Genomic DNA, 27,341 nt, shown 5'->3' on the forward strand with positions numbered 1-27,341 from the left:
AGGCGGCATTTACAAACCCGCTTTACGCCACTCGCGTAGGGTAACCTCGCTTACGCCCATAGGGCCCCGTTCCCAGCCCCGTCCGCTCCGCCTGCCAGAACCAAGCCCGAGTGCCTCAGCCACGACCCCCGTGTGACCCTAGAGCTCTTCTGCTCCGCGCGGGACTACGGTGACTGGGACAGAACAGCCACACCTTACCGGCAACTGAGGCAGTGACTTCACTTGCCACCTTTGGAGCCCTCTTCAACTCCCAGATCAATTCACTCCGGCGACGCCGGAAGGACCCGAGAGGAACCAGGCGTTGTCCGGAATCCTGCCCTGCCGGAGTCGCGCAGGGGCCTATGGGGACTCGTAGTCCCACTCGCCGGTGTTGTCGGCAATTCCTGCACATGCAAGACTACAATTCCCGTCAAGCCATGCGGTGGAGCCTTAGGCGATGGGTGGGGACACTTTTAGCCAATAGTAGGAGAGTTCCCTGTCTGTGCGGGAGGAGGTGAGAAAAAGAGAGAGGGTGCACGGAAAGAAGAGGAAGGGAGGGGTCAGCTCTCACCTGCGCCAATCAGGATGCAGGGTCGGCCCGGGAGGCGACTCACCCATTGTGGGGGCGGGCTAGCGGAGCCGAGGAAGGAAGCGGGGTGGGGGGAGAACTCCAAGTGGGGAACGTGGGGCGGTCGAGCTGCGCGGGCGGAGAGGAAGCCGCGGGAATAATAGGCAGGATGGAGGGAGGGCGCGGTGTGAGGATTCACCCTGGCTGGAGGAGCAGTTTCCCCGAAAGCGGCCAAGCACCAGGCACACCGAGCGGCGAGACCTGCGGCTCAGGCAGGGATAGGTTGAGCCTGGGCTCCTCGCGGAGGTGCCCGGACGGGGCGGGAGGCTGCTATAGGTGTCAGGCCACTGAGTGAAGGGAGAGGGGTCCCCGGGGAAGGGAAGCGGCAGAGCAGCTGCAGAAGTGCGGGGAGCGCGAAGGTACCAGGGAAGGAGATTCCCGCCGCCTTCAGCCAGGGGAACAGCCGGAACAGCAGGGGGAGGAGCAACAGCTGCCGAATTCGCCAACTAGAGGAGGGGGAGGCGGAGCTTAGGTCCCTGTAGCAGCAGAAGGCGCAGCCTGGACTGTAGTTTCCCGGGAGAGAGGAGAGCAGGAACAGGAGAGGAGCGCAGTCCTCGGAGCCTCTGCTCCAGCATCCCGCCAGGGGCTGCAGGTGTGTGGGAGGTAAGCGTGGGTGCCTCTATGGGCGTCTCCTCTGCCCGGGAGAAAGCGTCTTCCAATAGGAATTTTATCAAGGCACAGCCAGAAAGAGTCTCTGACTCGGGTTAGGGAACTGGTGCAAACCCTTTTAGGTGAAAGATGTACGTTTTTGGAGTTTGCGGGGGTATAAAAAGCAAAAGGTGGCTTGACTCAGGGTATAAAGGGCGTGGTTAGTGTTTTTGGCTTGAGTTGTACCATTAAAACTATTCTGGGAAATTTTAATATTGAGGAAACTGCTAATTGAGGACAAGGTGGATGATATTTGGATAGGTGCGTAGCTGGTAAAAAACAAAAATTTTGTCACTGATAGAGAATTACTTCAGAACTGTTTCACTAGGAAAATAACTTAGCATTCTTCTTTACTATCTATCCTTCACGTTGTTTTATCAGATTGCCCTGCTACCGACCTGTTTTCCAGGGTGGTTATACTGCAGGTTCCTAGAATTGAAAGAGATGTCTATTAAAGAAGGAAATACAGTCAGGAATAATCACGATGACTGAACCTATCAGAAGTATAACTTTTGCCAGCAATAATGTAAAACTGTTTTTTAATGGAGACACTTCGCTTTCCTTCCAGTGGCTTTAAACTATCGGAACAAAGACTAGGACTCAGCCTACAGTGGGAACGTATGGTGTACTTCACAGCTGCTCCTTATTCTCTCATTTGTGTCTAGTAATATTTGTACATTTTAAAAAACAAAAGTACCAGAAAAGCTGTGCAAGGATCTTTTCTGTTTAGACAGTGTATGCTAAATGGTTTCCCTTAGTATGTGTTATGATGGGCTCAGGCTTAACACATGTAATAGTGTCATAAAATAATAGTTTATTCTTAGTATTAAACCACGTGTGATTCCTTTGAGTGTAATTAAACACCAATAGGTGAAAATATGTTTTAATACTAAGATGAAAGTCACATCTACCTTTGTGTAACTATGACAAAATTACAGCCTTTTTTTTAGAAAAAAACTGTAAAAAGCTATTTGCCTAGTTCATTTTCTTTTTCTTTTTGTCACAGAGGTTCTCCAGATTACATGGCTTTTAATCATAGTAGCATATTGCAGCACATTTTGCTCTGAAATGCTTTCCTTGTGACAGTTGTATATTTCAGAGTCTGCCTGAATACTTTAATCTGGGTTTTTTGTTTTTTTTGAACTAGGGTCACTAAAATGGAGTAATTACCTTCTATTCTTGTTTGTTTTGTTTTGTTTTCATGGTTTGCTGATTTACTCATGATTTAGGGATTTTATTTCTGTGATACAAAATTCCTTTTTGAAAAGAAATGGCTGGAAAGAATTCTCTTCGTAGCTTCAAGTTCAATCCTACTGAGTGCTACTACTGATAAGCCTAAGTGACTTATCAATGTATATACTCCAACACTCCCTCCCATACTCTCACCCACTAGAGGAATATATAGGGGGACAGATCTTAGAAAAACAGCTGCTTTTCGATTGTCCTCAAGTAGATCAGGTAAGTATTAGAAACAGCAAAGAGCTTAGAAAAAAGAAAAAGCAACAGTAGCCACTAAATTTAGCAGCCATGGTAAGGATGGGATTTTATCTTTGCTACATCACAGGAGAGTCTTAATCCACATAGCTGATATGACCCTGTGAAAATGATTTTAGGGTGAAAAATGGGTACTAGGGTATAGTTAGTTAGGCTTGGAAAAGATTGTGTTTGCCCTTGTTATTTCTGATTAAATAGATCATCCTGAATCAGAGTCTCAGATTCTCTCTCAGGCTCTGCTACTGATTCATTCTGTGAAATTGAATACTTGCTGTCACTGGGTCGTTTCCCCCATGTAATAATTAATAATAATACTGGCAATGAAGTTCTTTCAGGGCCTTTATCAGAAGATCTTTTTGAAAGGGTTTGATTGGGAATCAGTTAATAATCAAGTAAGTGAGATAGAAAATAAATACCAAAACCGTCGAAATTCAGATGTACTTTGAATCCCAACTATTTATAGGTCTTCTGCTTTGAAGTATCAAAAAGGATAGAATCTCATTAGGAATGAATGAGTCTGTGGTATTAAAGTACTGGATTTTTCACCTGTTTCCAAGATATGGATCTTTTTTATTGTGTCAGTGAAAGAGATTGGCTTCCTATAACATTTGAGAGTAAGAAAACCATGTTTTTATAAGGAAGAAAATCATTGGCAGTGTGTGGCACTTAAGTATTTGTTACCTTGAACTCTTGACACATTTTAAATTGGTGTTCACATTAAATCGCAGATAAGCTGAAGACTTCTTGTACATTACTGGTGTTGAAAATGTTCATCATATGACAGTTTACAATTTTATGTGAAGTACTACCTAGGTTAAAAGCATATTATTCTGTGCTTGATTTTTACTCTTTGTGTATGGCTATCAGAGTATGCATGTGATGAGAAAGAAGAAAACCAACGGAGTGCAGAATGTCTCTCAAGTGGAAGATGCTCATGAAATTAGTGTTCTTTAGCTGAAAGACTTGGTTAATTTCAAATTACAATATACTTTGGATTTTTTTAAAAATTTATAATTCTAACTCTAAGCCTATTGAGTAAAAATAATTGAGTGGCATGGGTTTCTCTTTCTAACAGGAGGATTCACTGATGCATGCAGTACAAAAGAGCAAGACGTAAAGGTTCAAGATCAAATGGTTTTTGGGGGGCGGCAGTGGGGGAGAGGTGGCGTACAAGGGGGCATAGATATGAAGAAACCTGTTTGAGACACATACCCTTTGCAAGAGAGCAAGAGATTTGACCTTTTTTTTTTGTTGAATGCCTGTAAGTGATTTCATGACCTGTTTTCCCAGTTATTAATTTCTAGAGGCTTATACCCATAGTGGGAGACAGTACTTTCCTACATTGTCATTTTAACTGGAGTCAGACTGATATTAATTCATTAGGTTTTGAATAATTATGGGTTACTGAAGCAAAGTGAAAAGGATCCTGCATGTATACATTCACTTCTAAGTGAAACTTAATATTATTTGGATATAATATTAAAAGTAAAAACTGAGGTTTTCCCCCTTAATAGCAAAGGTACTTGAACCAGACACTAAAGATGAGCAGGACCCTCCCCTCCCAGCCCCTGCTGCCTTTTAAAGTCATCTCCTAAGGTTAAACAGGCTTTGGGGAGCAAGATTGTTATACAAAGGTAAAGATTTGTTTCTGTCTTATTTTCAATCTTATGTCTAATGTTTTCAGAATTTAGTCCTTAAAGTCTGGATCAGTGTGTTTTAAGTTAACAATTATTAGTTCCTAGACACTATGCTTCTTTCCTATCTCCTATTTGTTCTCAGCACCTTATATAATGCTCAGCAGAAAGAACTTGCCCTATAACCTTACTGAATTAGAAGTGGGGACCAATACTTCTTTAATGTACGCATTGATACATCTTGCACTTTGACAAACGAGAGTCAGTTGCCCTCACAGAATAAGTGCTATACATTAGGCCTTCTGAGAATGACCTTGTGCTGGTTAACCTTTGCAAAAGTGTTACTTGAGCCCAATTTGATTCGGACTATGTGGACTGCAAAGACTTACCTACAACTTCATGTGCCAACATTTCTAAATCCTTCCAGAGATAGGCAGTTATAGGTAAGGAAAAGGATTCTCCCACCAGTGATACTCAAGGTCTGCATTCTACAGCTAAGGAAGCCTGTGGCTCACCACTGTTTACTTCCAGTAAGATACCTTTGTAGAAGCTTATCTAGGAAAAGCATACTTTATTCTATAAAAATTGAATTCGCTCTTCCATTTTTCTAATTGTTCTTTTTTTTAAAAAAAAGAGCCAGACTCATTGTATTTAAGCACATGCGGAATTTGGCATTTATTCCAGAAACAAATTAATCTGATTAATGTTAGAATTAAGAATTCAAATGTGATTTTTCTTTTATTATTATAAGACCTGGAGAATTCTAGTTAATTGTAAATAGTTCTTTAGTAGTAAATTTAATAATAGCAGATATTTAACTATCATTTGTTTGCTTTTTAATATGCCTTTACTAGCATGCGATAGATACACTTTGGCTTAGAACTGATGTTTGATTAATCTTCCTTCTTCGTGGTTCGCTGGCGTTACTCTAAATGCTTAGCATAGTGCCTTGTATAGAGTTAGGTGAGTTCCTGTCTTCTTCACCAGATGCTTAGTATCTTCAGAATTAAGACTGAGTTTCATTTATCTTGGTATTTACTTTGAGAGCCTTACACATAATAGTTTAACAGTAACAGTTATAGTTGACAACCTGTAAAGAAGCATCATTTTACATTTTTCACAAGTACACCTAGAAAACTGAATTTTTTTAAACATGTCTTTTAGCACTAAATTCAGCCCTCGGCCCACAACAGTTGCTTATATTGAGCTAAATATAAATGTCACTGCATTTTGTTGGATTTCTGAATGGAGTAAACATTGCTATTAACTACAACCTTGCATGTGTGTATACTTTAAATGTAAATTTATTAATTCAATGCCATTTGAAATTTGTGTGGTCTCTCCTTGTCTCTAGAACTTTGCTGACTTAAAGATGTACTTTTAAGTAACATTCCGTACTATGTGTATATACACACACTTTATGACTTTTTTTCTTGACACATAGAGACTTAGAGAAAAGTATATAAACGTAACATGAGGCTTTATCTTAACTAAAACTTAACTGCTCTTGAATGTTCTGTTTTCAGTGAAATGGTTACAATGGGAGACCTTATTCAGGCTTATTAAATCTAAATTATTCAGGTATTTGTCATCTTTGAGCCAGCATGGGGAAGAGATGAGTTCTGAGATTTGGCATTGACAGTATTCAGTGCTGACCTTCCGTACAGCATAGCTGATGAAGTGTGCATGGGACCTCCAGCTCTAGCCAGTGCTTCAAGGCCCCCTTCTGGTTCAGCCTAGGAAAGGAGCCTTCTGAGCACACAGCTCATAATTGTAGTGTGAGAAGAAAGGCAGATGGAATTTACTTTGATTTAATAACCTCATTTGCCTAAGTGTATTGTTTTTCCCAGATATACCAGAGTTCCCAGTAACAGTAACTCAAGTGTCAGAAAGTGATTTCTATTGCACAATCTAGCAATTCAGTGAGTACCTGTCAACCTGTAGTCTATTTTCCCCTTAGTGTCTTAGCTTCTTTTGAATGGACCCGAAAGAGCTCACCAAGATACTTTTGATATTTTGCCAATATTGGATTGCTTCTGCCATTTTCTTGATAACCTAAATTTTGTTCTGAGCCTAAGTTTTATTTGAGGTCTTTTAATCCTATGTAACTTGAAGAGTTAATTTTATTGTTTTTTCATCTTTTAGTAGTATGCTATAAATACTGTATTATGATGTATAATTTTTGCCACTCACTTGAATTAAATCAATTATCAGAGCATTTAATTGTTGTGTACTTCACAAAGCAATTTAAAATCATTGAAGCAATTAATGTTTTTTAGATACATTCAGCCTTCCAGTTAAGAAACCTTCACATAGTATCCTAAATCTCTTGTTCTATGTCTAAGGCAGGTTAAATTGGATTTATACCATACGTCATTTGACGTATAATACTGGATGAAATTTATACAATTCCAGTATTCTGACAGCTGTGTAACAATGGTATAATTTTTGTCCTTGCTAAGTCGGGGAACTTTTAAAAATTATATTGTGAGGTATTGAGCACAAGGTATGTTAAGCCAGAAAAGTAACTTTTTCTGTATTTCAGAGTTTTTGATTTGTTCTTTTAAAAATAAAATGTCAATAACAAAATTATGAAGACCTAATAATAACTATTCATTTTTTAATATAACAGATTTTGTTAGTAATTATTAATATGAAATTAAACATTTTGAAAGAGAAAGAAATCCTGTTGTCCAAGGTTATCTTAAAAGCCAATTTTTACTCACATTATGTGGCCCCAAAGTAACTGACAATTTAAAAAGTGGTTTTCAAGTATGTATCAATTAGAAATGCTTTCAGCTGCAAGTTTTATGTACAATGACATAAAATAATAGGGATTTACTTTTTCCAGGACAAGAAGTCTAGAGGAAAGCGGTTGTGTCCTTTTTGGTTAGAGGCTTAATGTTGTCAGGGTGTTGTCCTCACAACACCTTGTGCCTGATGCAAGATGGATGCTTCTGCAGATCGAGACATCATATTCTAGTTCAGGGCAGGAAGAATGAGGAAAGGCTTGTGCCTACTGAGTCTTTCTCTTTTAATCAGGAAGTAAAAGCTTTCCCAGTGACCTCTAGCAAATGTCGACTGTGGACTTACTGGCTCATGGCATGTAGCTGTCCCTATTTTTAAGGGATGTTCGAGATATCAGGGACTTTGGGCCTTGGTGGTGGATGAAGCAGGGGAACAGTGGTTCGAGTGTGATTTTGGGGTAACCAGTCCATAGTTTCAGCCATAGTCTGATAATTAAAACCATGCTAACTTTAAATTGTATTCCTTCTCGTTCCGACTGATGTTTATGCTTCCTGTTTGTTCATTTGTTTGTTTGTTTTCTCCGGGTTAGAAAACTCTCACCTTCTTACACCAAGTTTTCACTTCTGTGACTACCAAATTTCAAGTCTCTGGGCAAAGGCATTTCTCAGAGACTGACGGCATCTCTAGTTAAAAGATCCTGTAGCCCATACCACATATAATACTTGTCCTGTACTTTTCATTACAGATGTATTCAGTAACACTTGAAAGGACAATTCTGTTTTAAATCTGCTTTGAGCCTCAAGGTATCAAAGTATCTTCTTATAGACTGAATTAAAAATATGGGTATAATGTAAATGAAAGAACAATTGAATATTAAAAAAATCTTAAAACAAATGCTATCTGCCCAAAAAAGCCACAAAGCCATTGTTTCATAGAAAGGAACTCATTCTAAAAAATGTTAATCCTGGAAAATGGTGTTATTACCCATTTCTAAAATGTGAAAAATATTATCAACAGCTATACCTTGATTATTACCTAGATTATTACTCATTCTTAGAATAATACATCATGGACTTATAGTTTTGAAAAATTAGGATTCCTTGAGATAGGAAAGTCTGAGAAGAAAATTGAAACTGAGAAAATGGAAACAAATATTTTTTCTACTTTAAAAAAACTCATAATCAAAGATGTTGACCATAGAACCTTGGCTATACAGCAGTTGTCTGCATTTCCATATCAACATCTTTATTGTCCAGTCTTTACATTTCTATTATGTGAACTTAGATGAATGGCTTTATAGAGGCAAAACTCTCCAGATATACTCAAGTAAATTTCTAAACTACTATAATCTGTAGCATGGGGTTGGGTGTTATAGAGAGATACAACACAATATTGCGATATGTAAAACCACTTAACTCCTTGGCATAAGCTTTTGTCAATATAGTTAACAAAAGAAGACATCACAAGACATATATATATATATATATAAAAACAAGGATATATGATTTAGGATGATGGTATTACAACAGTTACTATGGTAGATGTCCAGAAGCAGAAGAAGCAGAAGAAATTGATCTATGTGGTAATCAGGGAAGGCTTTGAGAAGTAGGCCAGTGTGGTGTGCTGGTAAGAGCAGGGGACCACAACCGATGGCCTATAGCACACTACCTTTTTTTGTAAATCAGATTTCTTGGAACACAGCTATGTGCATTCATTTACATATTATTAAGACTGCTTTCTTGCTACAACAGCAGAGTTGAGTCACTGTGGCAAAGCCCATGTGGCCCACAAACTTAAAATATTTCCTATCTGGCCCTTTAAAAAAAAAGTTTGTCAACCACTGGTTAAGAACGTGGTTTCTGTTGTCATGCAAAACTGGGTTCAAATTTGGCTATGTAATCTGTAACTTCACTCCAGGGATGTTTATACTGATACACAGAGATTTCACATACAGTGCATTGTAATACCTGGTGTGTATTATATGCTTATTAAATGTTATTTTATTAAAGGTTAGATTTTATTTTATTATGATTTATTATTTTAAGTGAACTATAACTTTTAATTCAAATGGGGATTAGAATCTCTAAATTTAAGTACTCCCTACCCCTACAATAAAAGTTCAAGAAACTGGGAAGGGTGTCATCTTATTGTAAGAAATTTTCAAGAGTTGCACAAAATATTGTATAGGGACAATGATATTGATGTAAGAGCCAAACAACATAAATGTACTGAATAGTAAAGCCCAGACTTTAAAATACAATTAATAAAGACTGAATAGCATATTAAATATTGTAGGAAGCCATGATAGTCAATTAAAAGCGAAATTAAGATACTTTATTAAAACTTAGAGTAAAATGATATTTAAAAGTGAATATAATAAAGAGGAGACATCACTACTAGCCTTACAAAAATAAAAGATAGTATTAGGGAATAGTATGAAAAATTATATGGCAATAAATTAGTTGACCTAGGTGAAATGGACAAATTAGTACAAAAACACAAACTATCAAAACAAGAAGAAATAGAAACTCTGAATATAGACTCAAAAATCCTTATATCAAATCTGGCAACAAATAAAAATTATATACCATGATCAAGTGGGATCTATTCCAGGAATGCAAGGTTGGTTAAACATGAAAATCAGTCAGAAAATCTATTGATATACCATATCAATAGAACAAAAGACACATGATCATCTCAATAGATACAGAAAATCATTTGATAAAATCCAACAGATTTTCAGGGTGAAAACATGAAACTCAACAAACTAGAAATAGAAGGGAACCTCCTCAACTTATAAAGGACATCTGCAAAAAACCTACAGCTAACATCTTTCCTAATGGTGAAAGACTGAATATTTCTCCTTAAGATCAGGACATAAGCCTAATAGAATTGGAGAAAAATAGGTCTACGCAAGAACATGTACACAAATGTTCATAGCAGTGTTATTCATAATAGCCCCAAAATGGAAACAGCCCAGTGTCCATCAATAAATGAATGTATAAACAAAATGTTGTATAGCCATGCAATAGAATATTATTTAACCATAGAAAGGAATGAAGTACTGATAGATGCTACAACGTGGATGACTCTTGAAAATATTATGCTAAACAAGAAAGTCAGACACAACAGGCCACATTTCATTTTATATAAAATATCCAGAGTAGCCAAATCCATAAAGACAAAGAGTAGATTAGTGTTAAGGGACAGCGGGAATGGGGAGTGACTGCTAATGGTTATGGGGTTTCTTTCTGGGGTGAAATGTTCTAGAACTAGATAGCGGTGGTGAGTGCACAGCTTTCAAAAACCACTAAATCGTACACTTTAAAAGCGAACCTGTAAAAAGTGTAAGTGAATCTAATATAAAATGATTTTAAAAAACATAAAGAAGAGTTATAGAAGATTGAATTATAAGGAACCCAGATAAACCCAGAACTAGCAGATAAAAGGAAATACTCTCATTTTATATCTTTTGTCCTCAGAACACCAGGAAAAATTAATGGAGACTGCAATCTAGCCACACTTTGGTAAAGTTGTTTTGTTTTGTTTTTTAATTTTAAAATGAAGGGGAAAAAGAACCTAAAGAACTCCAAACATAAAAAATAAAGGGAGTGAAAATATCAGCTTGTGATCAGACTTCTGTGTCATTTAATGACATAAGGAGTAATGGAATAATGTCTATGAAATTGCAGTGGAATAAGTTTACGATTCAAACTTGCTTTTCCAGCTGAGCTAGCATTCAATATGCATAAGAACAAAAGAATGATCTTCTCAGCCATACAAGGGCAGACATACACATACCACCACCGCTGCCAACGACAACAACAAAAAATGCATACTTTGCTGCCCAAATAATCAAAATCAAGAATTCAAGTTTGAATTCAAGGAACTATAAAATGATGAAACAAATGACATTTAAATAAGTTGTTCCTATTTTGTTTTTAAACAATTCAGATGTTAAAAATAATTCTTACAAGGTGCCTTATGGTAGAAAAAATAATAATATTATGGGTCCAGTACCCCAGGTCACTTCAAAAACACAGAGAGAGATGTATAAGAAAGAATATCACATGCCTCATTTTACAGATTGTGGAGTCAGTAAATGTTGTTTTATTCTTCACATTCATAGAAAAACTATATTTAAGAAAAAAGGAAAAAATGCGATCAATGCAAAAAGAAAAGAATAAGAAGCATGACAAAATGCGAAACAAACATATTGCAATTATCAATAGTTTTGGTCTCTTATTGAAAGGTAGAATCTGCTATGCTGGGTGGAAAACAAAAACTATTAAGTTTTTTAGAGACAAAGCTAAGCAAAATAATATCAGTTAAAGTAGAAGGATGGCAGTGCAATAATAGACAAAAATAAATTTTAAAGTGTAGATGGCATATTTGTAAGATGACAGAATTCAAAGTAAAAAGCTTTAGTCTGGTCAAAAAGGATAATTTATATTGGTAAAGATGTAATCCACACTGAAGCTTTAATAGCCATGAATCTGTTTGTACTGGTCATATAGAATTAAAATACATAAAACAATCTGAAAAAGAAAACATGGCCTTTGGTGTCAGATTTGGATTCAAGGGAAACATGCCAATAAACGTGACGTTAAGAATAAGGAAAGGACAAAAGTGGACTTGGGAAGAAGCAGAAGTGATGACAGTGGCCCAGGGGTGATAGCAACAATGATGTAGATCCAAGATTTGGGACCGGAATCCACAGTTCTTGTCCCTTTATTAGCTCTACCCCAAGGATTACAAAACAAGTCAGAAGTCAGCCCACAGGTATGTGCGCGCGTGCGTGCGTGTGTGTGTGTTTAAATGCCAGTTCTCCACAGTCACCGCCGTTCTCTATTGTCTTATATTGAGCTCGTTGGGGCCATTTGCCTTTCCCCTGCCCGCCCCCCACCCCAGCCTCTGTAGGCATTTCAGTGTGTGAACCCTGGGATGAGGTAAGGGAGATGGCTAAGGAAAAATGGCTAAGAAAATTGTGAGTGAGTAATAAGAGGAGAATGAATAATCGTAGTAGTTCAAAAAGTAACAATTGGGCTTCCCTGGTGGCACAGTGTTTGAGAGTCCGCCTGCCGATGCAGGGGACACGGTTTCGTGCCCCGGGCCGGGAAGATCCCACATGCCGCGGAGCGGCTGGGCCCGTTAGCCATGGCCGCTGAGCCTGCGCGTCCAGAGCCTGTGCTCCGCAACGGGAGAGGCCACGACAGTGAGAGGCCCGCGTACCGCAAAAAAAAAAAAAAAAAAAAAAAAGTAACAGTTGTATACACTTAAAAATGTTAAGATGGATTTTTTTTTTACCACAATAAAAAATAAGTTTAGAAACCTAAAAATGTAGTAACAATTATAAATCAGCTGAAGCATTTAAATCTGTTTGTCTTAAGAGGATTGTGTTCACTCACCTGCATTCAGTTTGCTTCATTTTGTAATAAAAAGTAATGGCTTATTGAGACATTGATACATCACTATGTAAAAATTGTCCCCTTGCTCTTAGATTAAGGAAGTCAACTTTAATTAAAATACTGTCTCATTTCCTCTCTTTTCAGTCTTAAAATTTTTGTAGTTGCTCTAGTTTACTTTCGTATCACCTTCCTTTTTCTGTCACCCTAATTGGAAAATTTTAGTTTTTGGTTTGACACCTGCTTCTTAACTGCCACAAAACATATTAATTATGCTTGTTACTGTTATAGAAACATAATGTTCAGCTAGCTAACTAGCATGAATAATCCATCACTAAGAATCATTAACTGTAGTAATTGCTGTCTTTAAACAAGTAAAGACAGTCTTCTGATTATGTGGCTGACAAAACCATAAACCCAGTTTCACCTAAAATATAATAGTGTGCCAGCTGATATTTCAAGAAATATTTTCTTCTTTCTCCCTTTTAGAATAAGTTGTAAGTGAAAACCTTTAACAGAAAGATCTCATTTTTCAAATGGATGCAGAATCCCAACCAAAACATACCTTAGAACCCAGCTTTCTAATCCAGCCAATTTCTTACTGTAAAACTCACTTTATGCATTCCTCAGCCCCTTCAGCCCTTATTCATAGCCTGTTTACTTTTAATAAACTGTTTAATTTGTATGTTTAGCAATGGTTCAATAATATAAACTCTCTCAATATAAATGGGAGGGGGAAAAAGAACAATGGAACTAAAAGAGCTTCGTTATCTGAAAAGTACATGTCTTGAAACCTCAGTGAAGTCCTGTGACACATGAGCCCTAGGACAATGGGAGATGCTCAGTGGGTATTAGTTGGATGAGTGAAGAACAGTAAGTTCAGAGTGACAAAGAGGATACATTGTTATGTTTCCAGTTTTCTGAGAAAAAAGTAGATTACATGTTTTCTTTAAGTTTCATGAAAATGGTAATAGAAATTTTGGTGCATAAGTAGTAAATTCCCATCATTGGCAAAACACCCAGCCAGGACAACTTATTTTCAGAGAAATTAAGAAAACCAAAAGTTTGCTTTTTATATGTGTAGTTACATATATGTATTTATCTGAATATCTCAAATAATGGTTGTTAATGTTGGGATATTTACTTTAGACATGTGCATATGACGGCTATTTACTTTAGACATGTGCATATGACGGCTTTCTCTTTTCCTGGTTGGGTTTAGAAAGCTCTCCGAGAAGTATAATTTCATCAGCACAGTTAGGTGTGGGAAAATAAGAACAGGATGACTGCACACAGAAATTAATGAAATAGAAAAGGCCACATTGAGCAATGGGTTTGCAATCATATGTTCCTGATACTTGTTTGCATTTCGTGTAGAGACTGTTATTAGTGTGTGAAGATAGGGTGAAAGCTTTGAGGAGGCGGTGGGTGTTGTGCAGAGGGAGATCCAGAGTACTTTACTGTTTTTTGAGACTAGACTTTTACCTCGACCTGTGCACTGTGCTAGTATGTTTATATACATACACTATCCCCCTTAATTTCTATAATAATCCTATGAGACAAGTACTGTTTTAGTCCCCATTTCACAGATGAGGAAAATGAGGCACAAAAAGTTGTGTAGGTTATCTCAGGTATCACCACATAGGACCAAGTTTGCATCTTTTTTAAGCCTAAGCGTGGCTTATATTCATTACTTAAGAAGTGACCAACATCTTCTGTGTATTTCTATAGACTTCTCCATAGTTACTGCATACCGTTTGTGTCATGCACCTTGCATTCTGCAACTATAAAGTCTCCAGCATTCTTAAAAAAAAATGAGAACATTTACAATTATAGGTCTTACCATTTTAAAAATAACGAAAGCAATATTTTAAAATTCTAACTTCAGACAAAACTGGAGGATGTCCAGTGATCCTACCAAAAAATCCACTGCGAGGTTACTTTAAATCAGATATCTCAAACTTCCAGCTGGACAGACTGAAATCCTCCCACCTCACCTCATCCCTACTGAATTGTTTTTGCAGAGTTTATGTTTTAGAAAAACCTTCTTTTTCTTTATATGCCACAGATGCCACTCCTCTCTATTACACTGGCCCAATTCACATATCTGACATCTAAGTTTGTAATCCTGGCTTTAAATCATGAGTCCTTGGTAAATTGAAAATATATTGAATTATTAACAATTTTTTGGAATATATCTGGTAAAATGAGAGAGACCTGTGATTATACAGAGTAACTCAAGCTATATGAGAATAGTTTTTCAAAGCATAGTCCCTACAGACTAAGGTTAGATTATAGAGCTGTCAACCATGTCTATTAATTTCCTATTAATGTTTTTTTCCCTGTAGAAAGAAGCAGGAAGTCAGATTTTTCTTAAACCAGACAGAAAATTTGAGATGTGTCAAATTGCAAGTGCTTACCCTGATGGACGTGTAGGTTTCCCAGGGAGCAGTAGTATTGGGGTTGTCAGTAGTCAGAATACAATGATAAATTGTCAATGGCATTTTCAGGCTGTCAGCTTGATTGACAGGGTAAAATTATTTGGTTAAGTGCTATGCAACATTACCATGTATGATTTGTTTTAATAACTTTTATAATATCTAAGGTAATAAAGAAGCTTCTAATGTTAGCAAAAGATTACTCTTCATGTGTGAAAGGGCAACATTTTAGAACTGTATACTGTCCTGTGATACAAATGGATTTTCTTCCAAATTATGTTTGTATAAGATTGAACTTTATAAAAATGCCCAAATTTGACTGTTTTTGACCTACAAAAAAGAAAAAGACAGTTCACATGGTTTAACATAGTACATCAGCTATTCCGACCTAGATATAATTGTTTCAAACTGGGAAAGTGTTTTTTCAACAGAAACTAAAAGATGGTTTTGTTTCTAGGCTAATAATAAACACGCATTTTGGCCTTGCTTCCTGCTAGGCCCTGTGCTCACGTGGATGGTCATTTTCTTGCTTCATCCTCCTAAGTCTTACAAATATTGGACTTTTCCAGAGCTTGGCCATAGGCAGGCTATTCACCACACTCTCCAGGAAATCTCATCCTTCCTGATAGTCTTAAATGTGCTGACAACTCCCAAATGTCTCTCTATCCCAGACCTCTACTCTGAACTCTAACCTCATTTATCTAACTGTACTTCCTTGCCTCTTCAAGTGAATATCTCATAGGCATCTCAGATTTACCTATCCAAAACAAAATTTCTGATCTCCCTCTCTCACTCCTCTCTGTTCTTAGTTCAACCTCTGCATCTTGGTGAAGGGCACCTCCACCCACCTTTTTGGTCCAGGAGAAACCAAGGAGTTGTCCTTCCTTTCCATTACCTATGTCCTATTCAGTCTATCTCTTATGTAAGAATAGAGACTCTGTCTACTTCTTTTCTATCTCCATTGTAGCCACCTTAATCCAGCCACTAACTCCCTTCACCTAGATTGTTGCAATAACCACCCAATTTGTCCTTAGGCTTCTACTTCTGGACTCCCTTGAAATCCATTCTGTAAATATCAGCTTCTTAAATTGTTGTGCATTTAGGAGAGAATGCAACATCCTTGCTGCCTACAAGACCCTGTATGTCCTGGCCCCTACCTACGTAAGCCAGCGTCTTCTCTCCCTTTTGTTCAGTGATTTCTGTCAGTTCCTCACGGTCACAAAGCTCTTTCCTGACCTCAGGGCTTTGTGCTGTTCCCTCCACCTAGAATACTGCTTTCCTCTTTAACTCTTACTGATCCTGCAATGCTCAGCTTAAATGACACTTGCTCAGAAAGACCTTTCCCGGTCCTCTCTCTAAAGTAGGCCGCCATGATTCTATCATATAGCACATTGTAATTTTTCTTCATTGCACTTAGCGCAGTTTGCAATTAGACATTTATATGTATGTTTATTTGGTTAATATAAACGCCGTAAGGCAGGCACCTTGTGTACTATGTCCAGGGCCCAGTACATAGTAGCTGCTATCTGCTTAAAGTGAAAAACAATCTATCTTCGATGTTGGTGCTTGAAGGAAGCCAGATTGTTCAGAAGAGGAGGCAGTGATGAGGGGCCTCTGGAAGTGTGTTGTATAATATGTGAAACATGGACTGGTCTCAAATCTCATCTTCATTTGGGGTGAGTTAACTCAACTTTTCTGAGCCCCTAGATTGTAAGCTTTTGAAAGCATATACTTTGTCTATTTTATTCACTGCTGTATCCCAACAGTGATAAGAAGAGTCCCTGGTGTATAACAGATGATTAATAAATATTTGTTGAGTAGATAAGCTTCTGTTTCTCCTTTTGCAGAGTTCCTTTCTAGTGACACTCTGAGAGGGTTAATAAAAAAAGTCATAGGAAGTACCTAGTACACAGCAGGTGCTCAATAAATGCTGGAAACCCTAATGCCTTTTTCAAATAGTAATTTTGATTTTTTTTTGCACACGTGATTCTCAAAAGCCCTGGGCCCCCATGAATATTGAGAATGGGGAGACAGTGAGGTAGGTGCATTAGAATAATTTCTGTAGTGTTTTTCAAACTCCTTGCACTTGCATCTCACCTCCACTGCTTGCTACAGAGTGGCTATTTTTAAGTATATTATATTCCTCAGGTGTGTTGAGGCAAAGGTTGAGAAACACGTCTAAATCTTGCCTAGAACCAATGTCACTGGAATAATAACTGATAAATGAAGCCTTCATTATCAGAGAACTGTCAATTTTAGGCAAAAATATTTTTTAAAAAATAAAAGAAACCATGCAATGATTGTTTAGTGTTGCTACAAAAGGCACATTGAGCGGTAATTTTTAAATAATCAAGTTAGTGAATTACAATATCAAATGACTTCAGTGCTGGAAAGAATCTTAAAGATCAAAGACCAACTCTCCCATTTTACTGATGAAGCCCAAAGCGTTCTCTAAGACCACCTGAAACATTGCAGCTTTTTGAAAGGACCTCAGTTCCACTGAACTGCAAGGTCACTGAAGACAGTGTTTAATTGTTGCTTATATCCGTGGTGTTTGCACAGTGCTAGGAACATATTAAACATTCAGAGTATGAGTCTGTGGGATGAATTAATAAGTGATTTTATGAACAAACATGATCACCTGTCTGTTGCACAGGGATTTGTGTTACACAAATCATATTCAAGGTTGATCTTATCTGTTTTCAAAAAGTTCCCTCTCATTACAGTAGCCTAAACTGGTGATATCTTAATCTCTCCCCGCACCCTGCCCTTTCGCACTTGCGTGCACACGGACACACCCACCCATGAGTTAAAGTTATTGAACTTGTAATTATGGCTTCTGGCTGGCCTCTGTATATCCAGATGATCCAGAGATAGAAATATTTCTTAACACCCTTCTTACCAATTGCCAGGTGTTAAATCTCCAGCCAGAGTATAAATGTCAGGGGTATCCGGTACCCTGAGCTTCTGTATCCTTATAGGTCTTTTGTCTTTCATTCTTGGAGCTGCCAGGATCTAGATTCAGTACCCTTTGTCCTTTGTACCCCAGACATTTTTTCCTTCTCTAGCTGTACATTTTAATTTTTTCTCCTATGCCACATCTCAAAAACAGGCATTTCTTGGGGTGGATTGATTTTTAGCAAGGCATTGATGTATGTGAGTTGAACCATCTAAAAAGGCCATAGTAAATCTGGGACAGTTTGAGAAATAAAATAAATCATGATAGCAATGGACTGTAATGCATATAAAATAAATACCCATGAGTCCATACTCATACAAATAAGTAACTTGAATACATTACTAAAAACAAGAGAAGGGATAGCTCTTCCTTACAATAGAAGTCCAACTGATGAAGGTAGAAAGAATGACAGAAGTAAAAAAATCACCATTTGGCAAACACCATGTTCATTGTTGCAGATAAGAATAACACATGGATGTTAAAATGAGTGGCCGAAAGTATAATGAGAAATAGGATATTTGCATTGTCTTAATGTATCCACCCATGAGATACTTTTCTAAACATTGGAGGATACTAAGGGGACAAGACAACAAAATGCAAGGTGAGAACCTGGATAGAATCCAGGACCAGGAAAAGGACATAAATGGGATAACTGGAAACATTTGAGTAAGGTCTATAGATCAGTTGGTAGTATTATATCAATGTTAATTTCCTGATTTTGATTATTATGTATCAGTTATAAGTAAGATATTAACATTTGGGGAAACTAAGAGTATATGGGAATACTTTGTACTTTGTCAACTTCTTTCTAAGTCCAAAATTATTTCAAGACTAAAATTTAAAAATTTAAACTTAAAAATAAATAAATTAAAAAGTTCTAACATTTTCTAACATTTGAATGGCCCTTTATTTAAAAAAAAATGCTAAGAAATAGGGAAGTTTTTTTGATCCTCCCTTGACACAGGAAATAAATGCCCATCATTTCTGTGATTTGCCCAAGGCTACCCGTTATAAAGTCATGTGTCCTGTTAGGTCCTCACCACGGCAGCTTCATTCTCATAGCTACTTTACAAAGAAGAAGGAGAAGGCATTATGATTCCCATTTTATAGACTTGGAAACAGAGTTCCAGCAAGAGTAAAAGATTTACTGCTAGGGAGTGGTGGAATGAGAGCTAAAGTTCAAGTCTTCTCATACTTAATCCAATTTTCTTTTCATTCATATTCCATACATATAGTTATCTCTCTCTTTTATTCAACAAATATCTATTTAGAATTTTCTAGTCAAGGCACTGCACTGAGCACTGTGCGTACAAAAATGAAAATTACTTTTTGGAGGCCGCCTTCAATGAGGTGAGTTTTGAAAGAGAAATAGAAGTTAGCCAGGTAAAAAAAGCCAAGGACATCATTCTGAGCAGGGAGGGTGGTAACTTGACCTCTAAAGATGGCAGCAAGAGTACCACAGAACTGGCCTTGAGGCCCAGCATCCTCACAGTTCCTTTTATTCACTCCTCTGTAAGCAATTAGATCCCATCTACCAGTGAAAGGCCACTTACAGACTGCGGTTTAAAAGTAAACTTTATTTTCTTCACATTAGCTTTGCTTTGGGAATTGTTGTAGAGTTTACTTGCATTCTGCTTCACTGGAAAGCTTAAGTTAGTCTTGTCGCCCGTACATCTCTGTGGTCCAGCTGGCTGGCCTCAACAGTTCCTCTGTGCGGTGCTACCAGTCGGACCTTACCAAAGTTATAATGGTGCTGGAGAAGGGTGGCTGGATAACTGATGTCAAGAGAAGATGCGCCTGCCTAGCACCAGGGCAGCAGAAAGCAACTGACCAGAGAACAAGTGTGGCCTCCAATCCTCTCACACTCTGTTCCTGGGTTGAACATACTGTCTCAGCTTAAATTCTCCAGCTGGCAACAGGAGATTCTTCAGTTCTGGTAGCTTGGCTCCAAATTGTGTGTGTGTGTATGTGTGTGTGCGTGCTCTTGACTACTTTACAACCCTTAACTTGCTAAACCCCCTTTCTTTTTTAATTACAGTAATTTTCAAATTTTTATTTATTTACTTTTTGTTGTCGTTGTTTTGGCTGCACAGCATGCGAGATCTTAGTTCCCCAACCAGGGATCAAATCCATGCCTCCTGCCGTGGAAGCATGGAGTCTTAACCACTGGACCGCCAGGGAAGTCCCAACCTGCTGAACCCTTTAAGTGAAATCTCTCTCTTCAGTTTATCTAATCTGGCCACACATCACGCAGTTCAAATTATCTGAGTTTGCCTTTCCTTCACTGGTTTCACACATGTGCTCAGATTAGTCCAGATTAGTCCATGAGGGGGATGAATTCCACATTGTGGGAACTTAAGGCATTAAACTCTTAGATTCATTCATCACAATTCTGCAAATAACTGTAGCCAAGTCCAGGGAGAGTAAAACCCGATGATTATTCCCTGCATGGTAGATAATCTCGGATATTTAGCTTTGGATGCCGTTGTTTGGGTGGCATATGTAATATATGCATCTGTATTTGAGCAAGATGCAATACTAGTACAGTAGCTACTATTGATGCACAATTAGGGCAGATGAACTCTTCGCTTGTACAAGAACCCTCTTCAACCTGACCTGGAGGGGGAGAAGACAATGCCTTTTATATGGTTTATTCAGTTGTGATCTTTTGTTCTGAGCCTGTCTTCAAACATCGGAATGATAAACTTTGGGGATCACAGGTGTTGTTAGGTTTATCCATTGCAAGGCTAGCCACTGAGTTGCAGGAGCTTTGAGACTTTAAGAATCGAGATAACAAGCTGAAAATTCAGTAATGCCGATTTCAGTTTGTTAAACCATGCATTGGCCCCAGGTTGAAAATTTTATGGGCCTCTACTTTATGGCTGAGGAATTTGCCCAGAATCTCTGTTAATAAAACTAAATTCCCCATTGTATCAGTTTCCAATTGTATCATCAATTGTATTGGCATAAAAACTTCAAGCCATGTCAGCCTTACGGATTTGATTGATATGGTAGGGTGGAGGAACGATGAGTAATACCTTTATTATCTGACTTATGTATGTCTTTAAATGGTATGCTATCTTTCAACCAAAATTACTTGTTTTTCATTAACTCTACAACACTTGTATATTCTACTGATGTCCTAATTTCATGACATTAGAGTGATTTCTGTTGCATAAATGATAGCTTGCCTTGCTTATAAAATGTGCTTCGACACACTCAGTGTCTTCTTCAAACTTATACTGCATTGATTACATCTGGCAGCCCTATATGGTGAAACTTAGTTATGACCCTTCCAATTAAATTATGGTTGGAAACCCACCTCTGCGGTACAGCTCAGTGATCTACTAAATTTCTCAGTGACATTCAGAACATGAAATAATTTTGAGAGAATATATTTGCAATACAAACGTGAGCAGACGAGAAGATTTTCAGTGTGTATTAATTTATATTTCAAGTCATTACTTGTACAGTTTACTTCCCAACCTAATTCTAACCAAAGATGAGTAACACTGCATTGGCAAAAGTATGTGCATAAGATATTTTCATATGCTTAAGCAGAAATATCAAGTACGGTGCTTACGTATGAGTAGATTTGCAGTGAAAGATGTTCTTAAGGCGGGTTTTCTACACCTGCTCCCAGCCTTGTTCTCAGCTAATGAACCTGCATCTTATTTCGTGGAGAAAAGGGAACCCATCAAAAGACTTGCGCAACCTCCCACTACCACAGTGGCTCTGTACCTACCACCTAATAACTACCACCTAATAGCTCTGTACCCATATACTTTAACTTTTCTCCTGTTTCTGTAGGTGAATTGTCTGTGCTTCTAAGGCCACCCCCTCCCTGTGCACAGGTCCTCAGCCTTCTCACCTCACAATCCCGCTCCTGCAACGCCCTTCTCTCCTGAATCATCAATTCCCCCTTCTCCCCTGGAGCATTACTACCAGAAAACAAGCATCCTGTTTCTTCTCCTACCTTAAACAAACAAGCAAACAAAGAAAACTCCCTCTTTTTTTTTTTTTTTTTTTGGCTGTGTTGGGTCTTCGTTGCTGCACAGGCTTTCTCTAGTTGCGGAGAGCAGGGGCTACTCTACTGTGTGGTGCATGGGCTTCTCATTGCGGTGGCTTCTCTTGTGGAGCAGGGACTCTAGGGCGCACGGGCTTCAGTAGTTGTGGCACGTAGGCTCAGTAGTTGTGGCTCGTGGGCTCCAGAACGCAGGCTCAGTAGTTGTGACGCACGGTCTTAGTTGCTCCGCGGCATGTGGGATCTTCCCCGACCAGGGGCTCGAACCCGTGTCCCCTGCATTGGTAGGCGGATTCTTAACTGCCATGCCACCAGGGGAGCCCAAAGAAAACTCCCTCTTGACTCACCCCTTCTCCACCCAGCTGCTGCCCGATTTCTCTGTTCTTCCAAAGAGTTGTCTTTGCTCAGTTTCTGAGTCCCCTCTTCCCGTTCTTCTATAACTCACTATGATCACGTTTCACCCCCTCTCCTCTTCACCCTCTCCATTCTATCTGTGTTGGCTTCTTGCTGATCTTTGGACTAAACAGGCACACTCATTCCTCAGGCATTTGCTCTTGCTGATCCCTGGCCTCCAACCCCAGGTATCAGTGGTTTGCTTCTTCCTTGAAGACTTTGTTCAAAAAAAATCACTTGTTCAGTAAAGACTTTCTAATTATTTTATTTAAAATTGTGATAGTCCTTCACACCCCCTCACTCTCTTATCCCCTTATGCTGAGTTTTTTTTTTTCTTTCCAGGATATTAACACATTCTAAAACACTATAAAACTTTTTATTTTCTAAATAAACTCCATTATAGGGGTTTTTGAGGATTTGAGTGTTTAACCGGCAAAGCTAATATAGGTCCCCTCTACGACCACATTGAATGTCCCGTGACAAGGAAGGGGCCTGGGTTTGGAGCCAGTGAGCGGCTATCACTGAGTGATCTGAGTTGTCACTCAGATCTCTATCATCTGAGTGGTGTTGGGCTGTCTACCCTCTTCAAGTCGCAGTTTGCTCACCTGTAAGTGGGCACAATATACTTAAATCATTCACTCAGCAAATGTTGAGGACAGTCTTAGACCAAGCAATGGGCTAAGTCCAGCCAGTCCTGAGTGAGACAGATGTAATTCATGGAGCTTGCAGTCTAGGGAGGAGATAGATATTAAACAATAGTCCTAGAAACAAATGTAAACAGTGTGCCTCTCACGCCACCAGTGCCTAGTTTTAACCTCAGTTTTACTGACACGTATATCCTAGTTGATATCCTACTAACTTGGTTTTCACACTTGATTGTGTCCTGAAATATCTCTTAAAAATACAGGCAACGGAGGTCCATGTCTAGAATTTCTGATTCAAGAGGTTGGTGATGTGGCCTCCAACCTGCATTTTCACCCCATCCTAGGAAATTCTGATGCAGACCCCACACTGAGAAGTGCTGATTTAAAGAAATAGCTTTATCATCTTTCTTTTTAATAATAGGTAACAATAAAAACATTTTAAAGTCATATCATTTTGAATAAATTATGCTCTCCCAGAAGCCATTTATTCCAGGACTTTTGCCTCACGTTAATGATATTAATTATCCCTAGAGGCTATACACACACTATCTAATCATACTAGAGTCTCAATCTTAAAATAACTCACCCACCTGAGGGCACCTTTTTTTGCCTAGTAGGTTTATTGCAAAAAACAGAAAGAGTTTTAAAATGTCATCCATTTACATGGCTAAAAAGTACAGAATAGCAGAGAGAGCCACAACCAAAAAGAATATTGACCTCAGAGAGCCTTCCTGCCACAGACACTAAGGAAAGCTATCAACAGATGGTGCTGACTGCTGCCATGATTAAGCCTTGCAGATTCAAACGTGAACATAATTTCACTCCGTTGACATAATTATGCTAAGGCAAGTAATTTTGATATATGACATGTGGCCATGTTCTACAATAAGGGCATAAACCCACGAAAGTATTCCTTTGTAAATAATCATAAGGTAAGTTAGATATTACTCAATTCAGATTGATTGAAGCTTGGAAAATCTGACTTGCGGGTTAAAAACAAAAGCACACCAATGATGATTTATTATTGGTCTTTTTTTTTTTTTTGGCTTCTTCTCGTGACTTGTAGGATCTCAGTTCCCTCACCAGAGATTGAACCTGGGCCACAGCAGTGAATGCCCAGAATCCTAACCACTAGGCCACCAAGGAACTCCCCATTATTTGTCTTTAAACCTACAGTAATATCATAGTTAGCTGTGTCCAAGGAAGAATTTGTTTTCCTGTGTGTCTAGAAAAAGACAATTGAAATGTACCCTAGTAAATATCCCAGTATTTTGTTTCAGATGCCTTATGGTAGTTTACCTAACTGTATGTTATTTGTATCCCTCCAGAATCTACCAAACAGAATAAGTTAATATTTTTGAGATGGTTCAAGGTCATCATCATGAATCTCTAACACTGGGTACTACATTAATACCCTGATCTTCATAAGAAATGTGCCTGTAGTAAGTGGTCCTAAGTGGTCCTAAGACTTCAAGGCCTTATTGTTATATCTGCGTAGTTTAGGCCTTAATATTACTTTTATCAATCTGATAAGTAAGTTTGACCATATTTTTATGTGTTTAAGAGCTGTTTAACATTCTTTTGGTAACCTGTCTATTCATATCCTTTGCCTATTTTTCTATAGGATTTTTGTTGGGTTTATTGAATTATAGAGGTCTTGTACAGAACAGAGAACTTATCCCTTAGTCCAGCAGTGCCCAACCTTTTTGGCACCAGGGACCGATTTCGTGGAAGACAATTTTTCCACGGACATTGTGGGGGATGGTTCAGGTAGTAATGTGAGCGATGGGGAGCGATGGGGAGGGCAGATGAAGCTTCGTTCACTAGCCGCCACTCACCTCCTGCTGTGTGGCCTGTTTCCTAACAGGCGGTGGACTGGGAGGTGGGGACCCCTGCCTTAGTCTGTAATTTAAGATTTTTCAGTTTGTCACTTGTCTTTTGACTTTTCTCATATGGCTTTTGCTGTGCAGATTTTTATCTTTATTTAGTAAAATTTATTAATCTTTTCTTTAATGGCTCCTGGGTCTTTGTCACACTTAGGCCTTCTCCATTTCAACACTGTGTGTCTAATACATGTGTGTATAATATATATATTTATATATATGTATACAAATAATAGTACAATATAAATATATGCAACCTATACATATATAATGTATACATATGTGTGTATATATATATACGTATATGTTTGTATGCATGAACCATATATATGCATATATATATATATATTTACTTATGAATGTATGTTTTAAAATTCCCATGATTTCTCACTGGAATTTTCAAGTTTCAGTTTTCACTTTTAAAGTTTGGTCCATCTGGAACTTATCTTGATTCAAAATAATAAATTAGAATATTCATTTCTTTATTTTTTAATACCTGGATATTCTGTTCTCCTAACACGAGTTATCACTTACTGAATAATCTCTCTTACCCCACTGATTTGACATGCTAAGTTCTATCGTATACCAAATTATATTTCTCACCATCCCTATTCTAATTATTATAGCTTTTTAATACATTTTAGTATCTCATCACTGTTCTTTTTTCCTCAGAGTTTTTCTTGCCGTTCCTGCTTTCTGATTTTTTCTACATAAACTTTATTTTTTATTTATTTTTTAAGAATTTATTTTATTTATTTTATTTTTGGCTGCGTTGGGTCTTCGTTGCTGCGTGCGGGCTTTCTCTAGTTGTCTAAATCTTTTTTTTTTTTTTTTTTTTTTGCGGTACGCGGGCCTCTCACTGTTGTGGCCTCTCCCATTGCGGAGCACAGGCTCCGGACGCGCAGGCTCAGCGGCCATGGCTCACGGGCCCAGCTGCTCCGCGGCATGTGGGATCTTCCCGGACCGGGGCATGAACCCGTGTTCCCTGCATCGGCAGGTGGACTCTCAACCACTGCACCACCAGAGAAGCCACAGTTGTCTAAATCTTTTTAAAGCCATCTGCCTCCCTGCCTCCCACTGCCCTTTATTTCTACATTTTATTTGTTGAAACTGAATCAGTTGTCCTATGGAGTTTCCCGTCATCAGGATCTTGTCAATTACACCCCCACGGTGTTGTTTAACATGTTCATCTGTCCTTATTTTAGGAAGAATACCCTGTAGGAGATTAAGTATTCTATTCTTTTTGCGTCTATTTCTCAGCGACGTTTCAGTTTTTCTTTAGTGTATACCTTCCTTGTTTCTTTATGAGCATATTTCTAGGATTTTTAATGATATAACCTCTAAGAAGAGCAGTTTGGCAACACTGATCAAAATTACGAGTACATGTGTCTTGTGACCTAGCAACTTAACTTCTAGGAATTTATCCTGCAGAGATAATTGCACACCTGTGAAATGATGTATTTCTGAAATTACTCATTGCCTCATTATTTGTAATAGTAAAAGATTGCAATAATCTAAATTCCCATTGGTAGGAGACTAATTAAGTAAATTATAACATGCCCATGCAGTGAAATGCTTTGAAGCTGGTAAAAGAAAAAATTAGGAAGTTCTTTATGTAATGATGGGAAATATTTTCCAAGATATGTTGCTAAATGAAAAAATGAAGTTGCAAACCAGCGTGTGTATATTATGTTCCGTAAGAAAATGGGAAATACATATACTGAATATACATAAGATATTTCTGGAAGATAACGCTGGTTGGTTCCACCAGGAGAAATTGGCTGACTAAGGGACAAGAGAGTGTGGGAAAGAGAATCTTCACTCTATGCCTCTTCATACCTTTTGAGTTTGTACTCTGAATGTTTTACCTATTTAATTTTTTTAGCTTAAAAAATTTAAGTATTGTAATGTATTATGTAGCAGGTTAAGATCCCAATTAACATAAGTTATGTTTAAAGCCTGTTGTAGCATTATTTGGCACACAGAATTCAAGCAGAGTCAGTCTTGTAGAGGGAATTCCTGCCCAACACGGACAGCCTGCCACAGTAAAATTAGCAAGGAATTTGAAGCCTTCAGGCAAAAGTTCAGATCCCTTTTCTATTCCCTAGTAAACTTATGAACATGGTAAAAATATCTTAAACTTACTAGGTTTCAGTTTCTTCATCTACAAAACGGGGTTACCTTCACCTACCTTCCAGCTTGTTATGAGGATTAGCAATAACTTGTATTACGTCCAGATGGCTGATCCATTATGTTATTATTTCAGCTCTAGAATTCCATGAATTAATTGGTCCCTGGGGAGAAAATTGAGGTCAAGGATATATTTTATGGGAATAATTTTCCTTTTCATTTTGAAACTTAAATATTCCTATCATATTCTTGAAGTTTATTAGCTTGAACCTAGTCTTCAAGCTCCCAACCCCAATATGTAGACTCTCAAGCAATCCTAGAAGTGAGAAATCGG

General features: G+C 38.1%; 2 protein-coding genes across 3 annotated transcripts in view; one reads left to right on the forward strand and one right to left on the reverse strand.

Moving 5' to 3' along the window:
* The window catches only part of PDCD10 (programmed cell death 10), a 41,798-nt gene extending 41,180 nt beyond the window's left edge, over window positions 1–618 (reverse strand). For both annotated transcript variants that reach the window (XM_079922679.1, XM_079922680.1), the window contains exon 1: window positions 199–618. The gene's annotated coding sequence lies outside the window, so the exon portion shown is untranslated. The remainder of the gene's footprint in view (window positions 1–198) is intronic.
* A 449-nt stretch (window positions 619–1,067) lies between these two features.
* Window positions 1,068–27,341, forward strand: part of SERPINI1 (serpin family I member 1) — a 68,548-nt gene continuing 42,274 nt past the window's right edge. The window contains exon 1 of the mRNA XM_079922433.1: window positions 1,068–1,210. The gene's annotated coding sequence lies outside the window, so the exon portion shown is untranslated. The remainder of the gene's footprint in view (window positions 1,211–27,341) is intronic.

The sequence above is a fragment of the Stenella coeruleoalba genome (assembly GCF_951394435.1).
Source record: "Stenella coeruleoalba genome assembly, chromosome: 5".
In the NCBI taxonomy this organism is placed as follows: domain Eukaryota; kingdom Metazoa; phylum Chordata; class Mammalia; order Artiodactyla; family Delphinidae; genus Stenella; species Stenella coeruleoalba.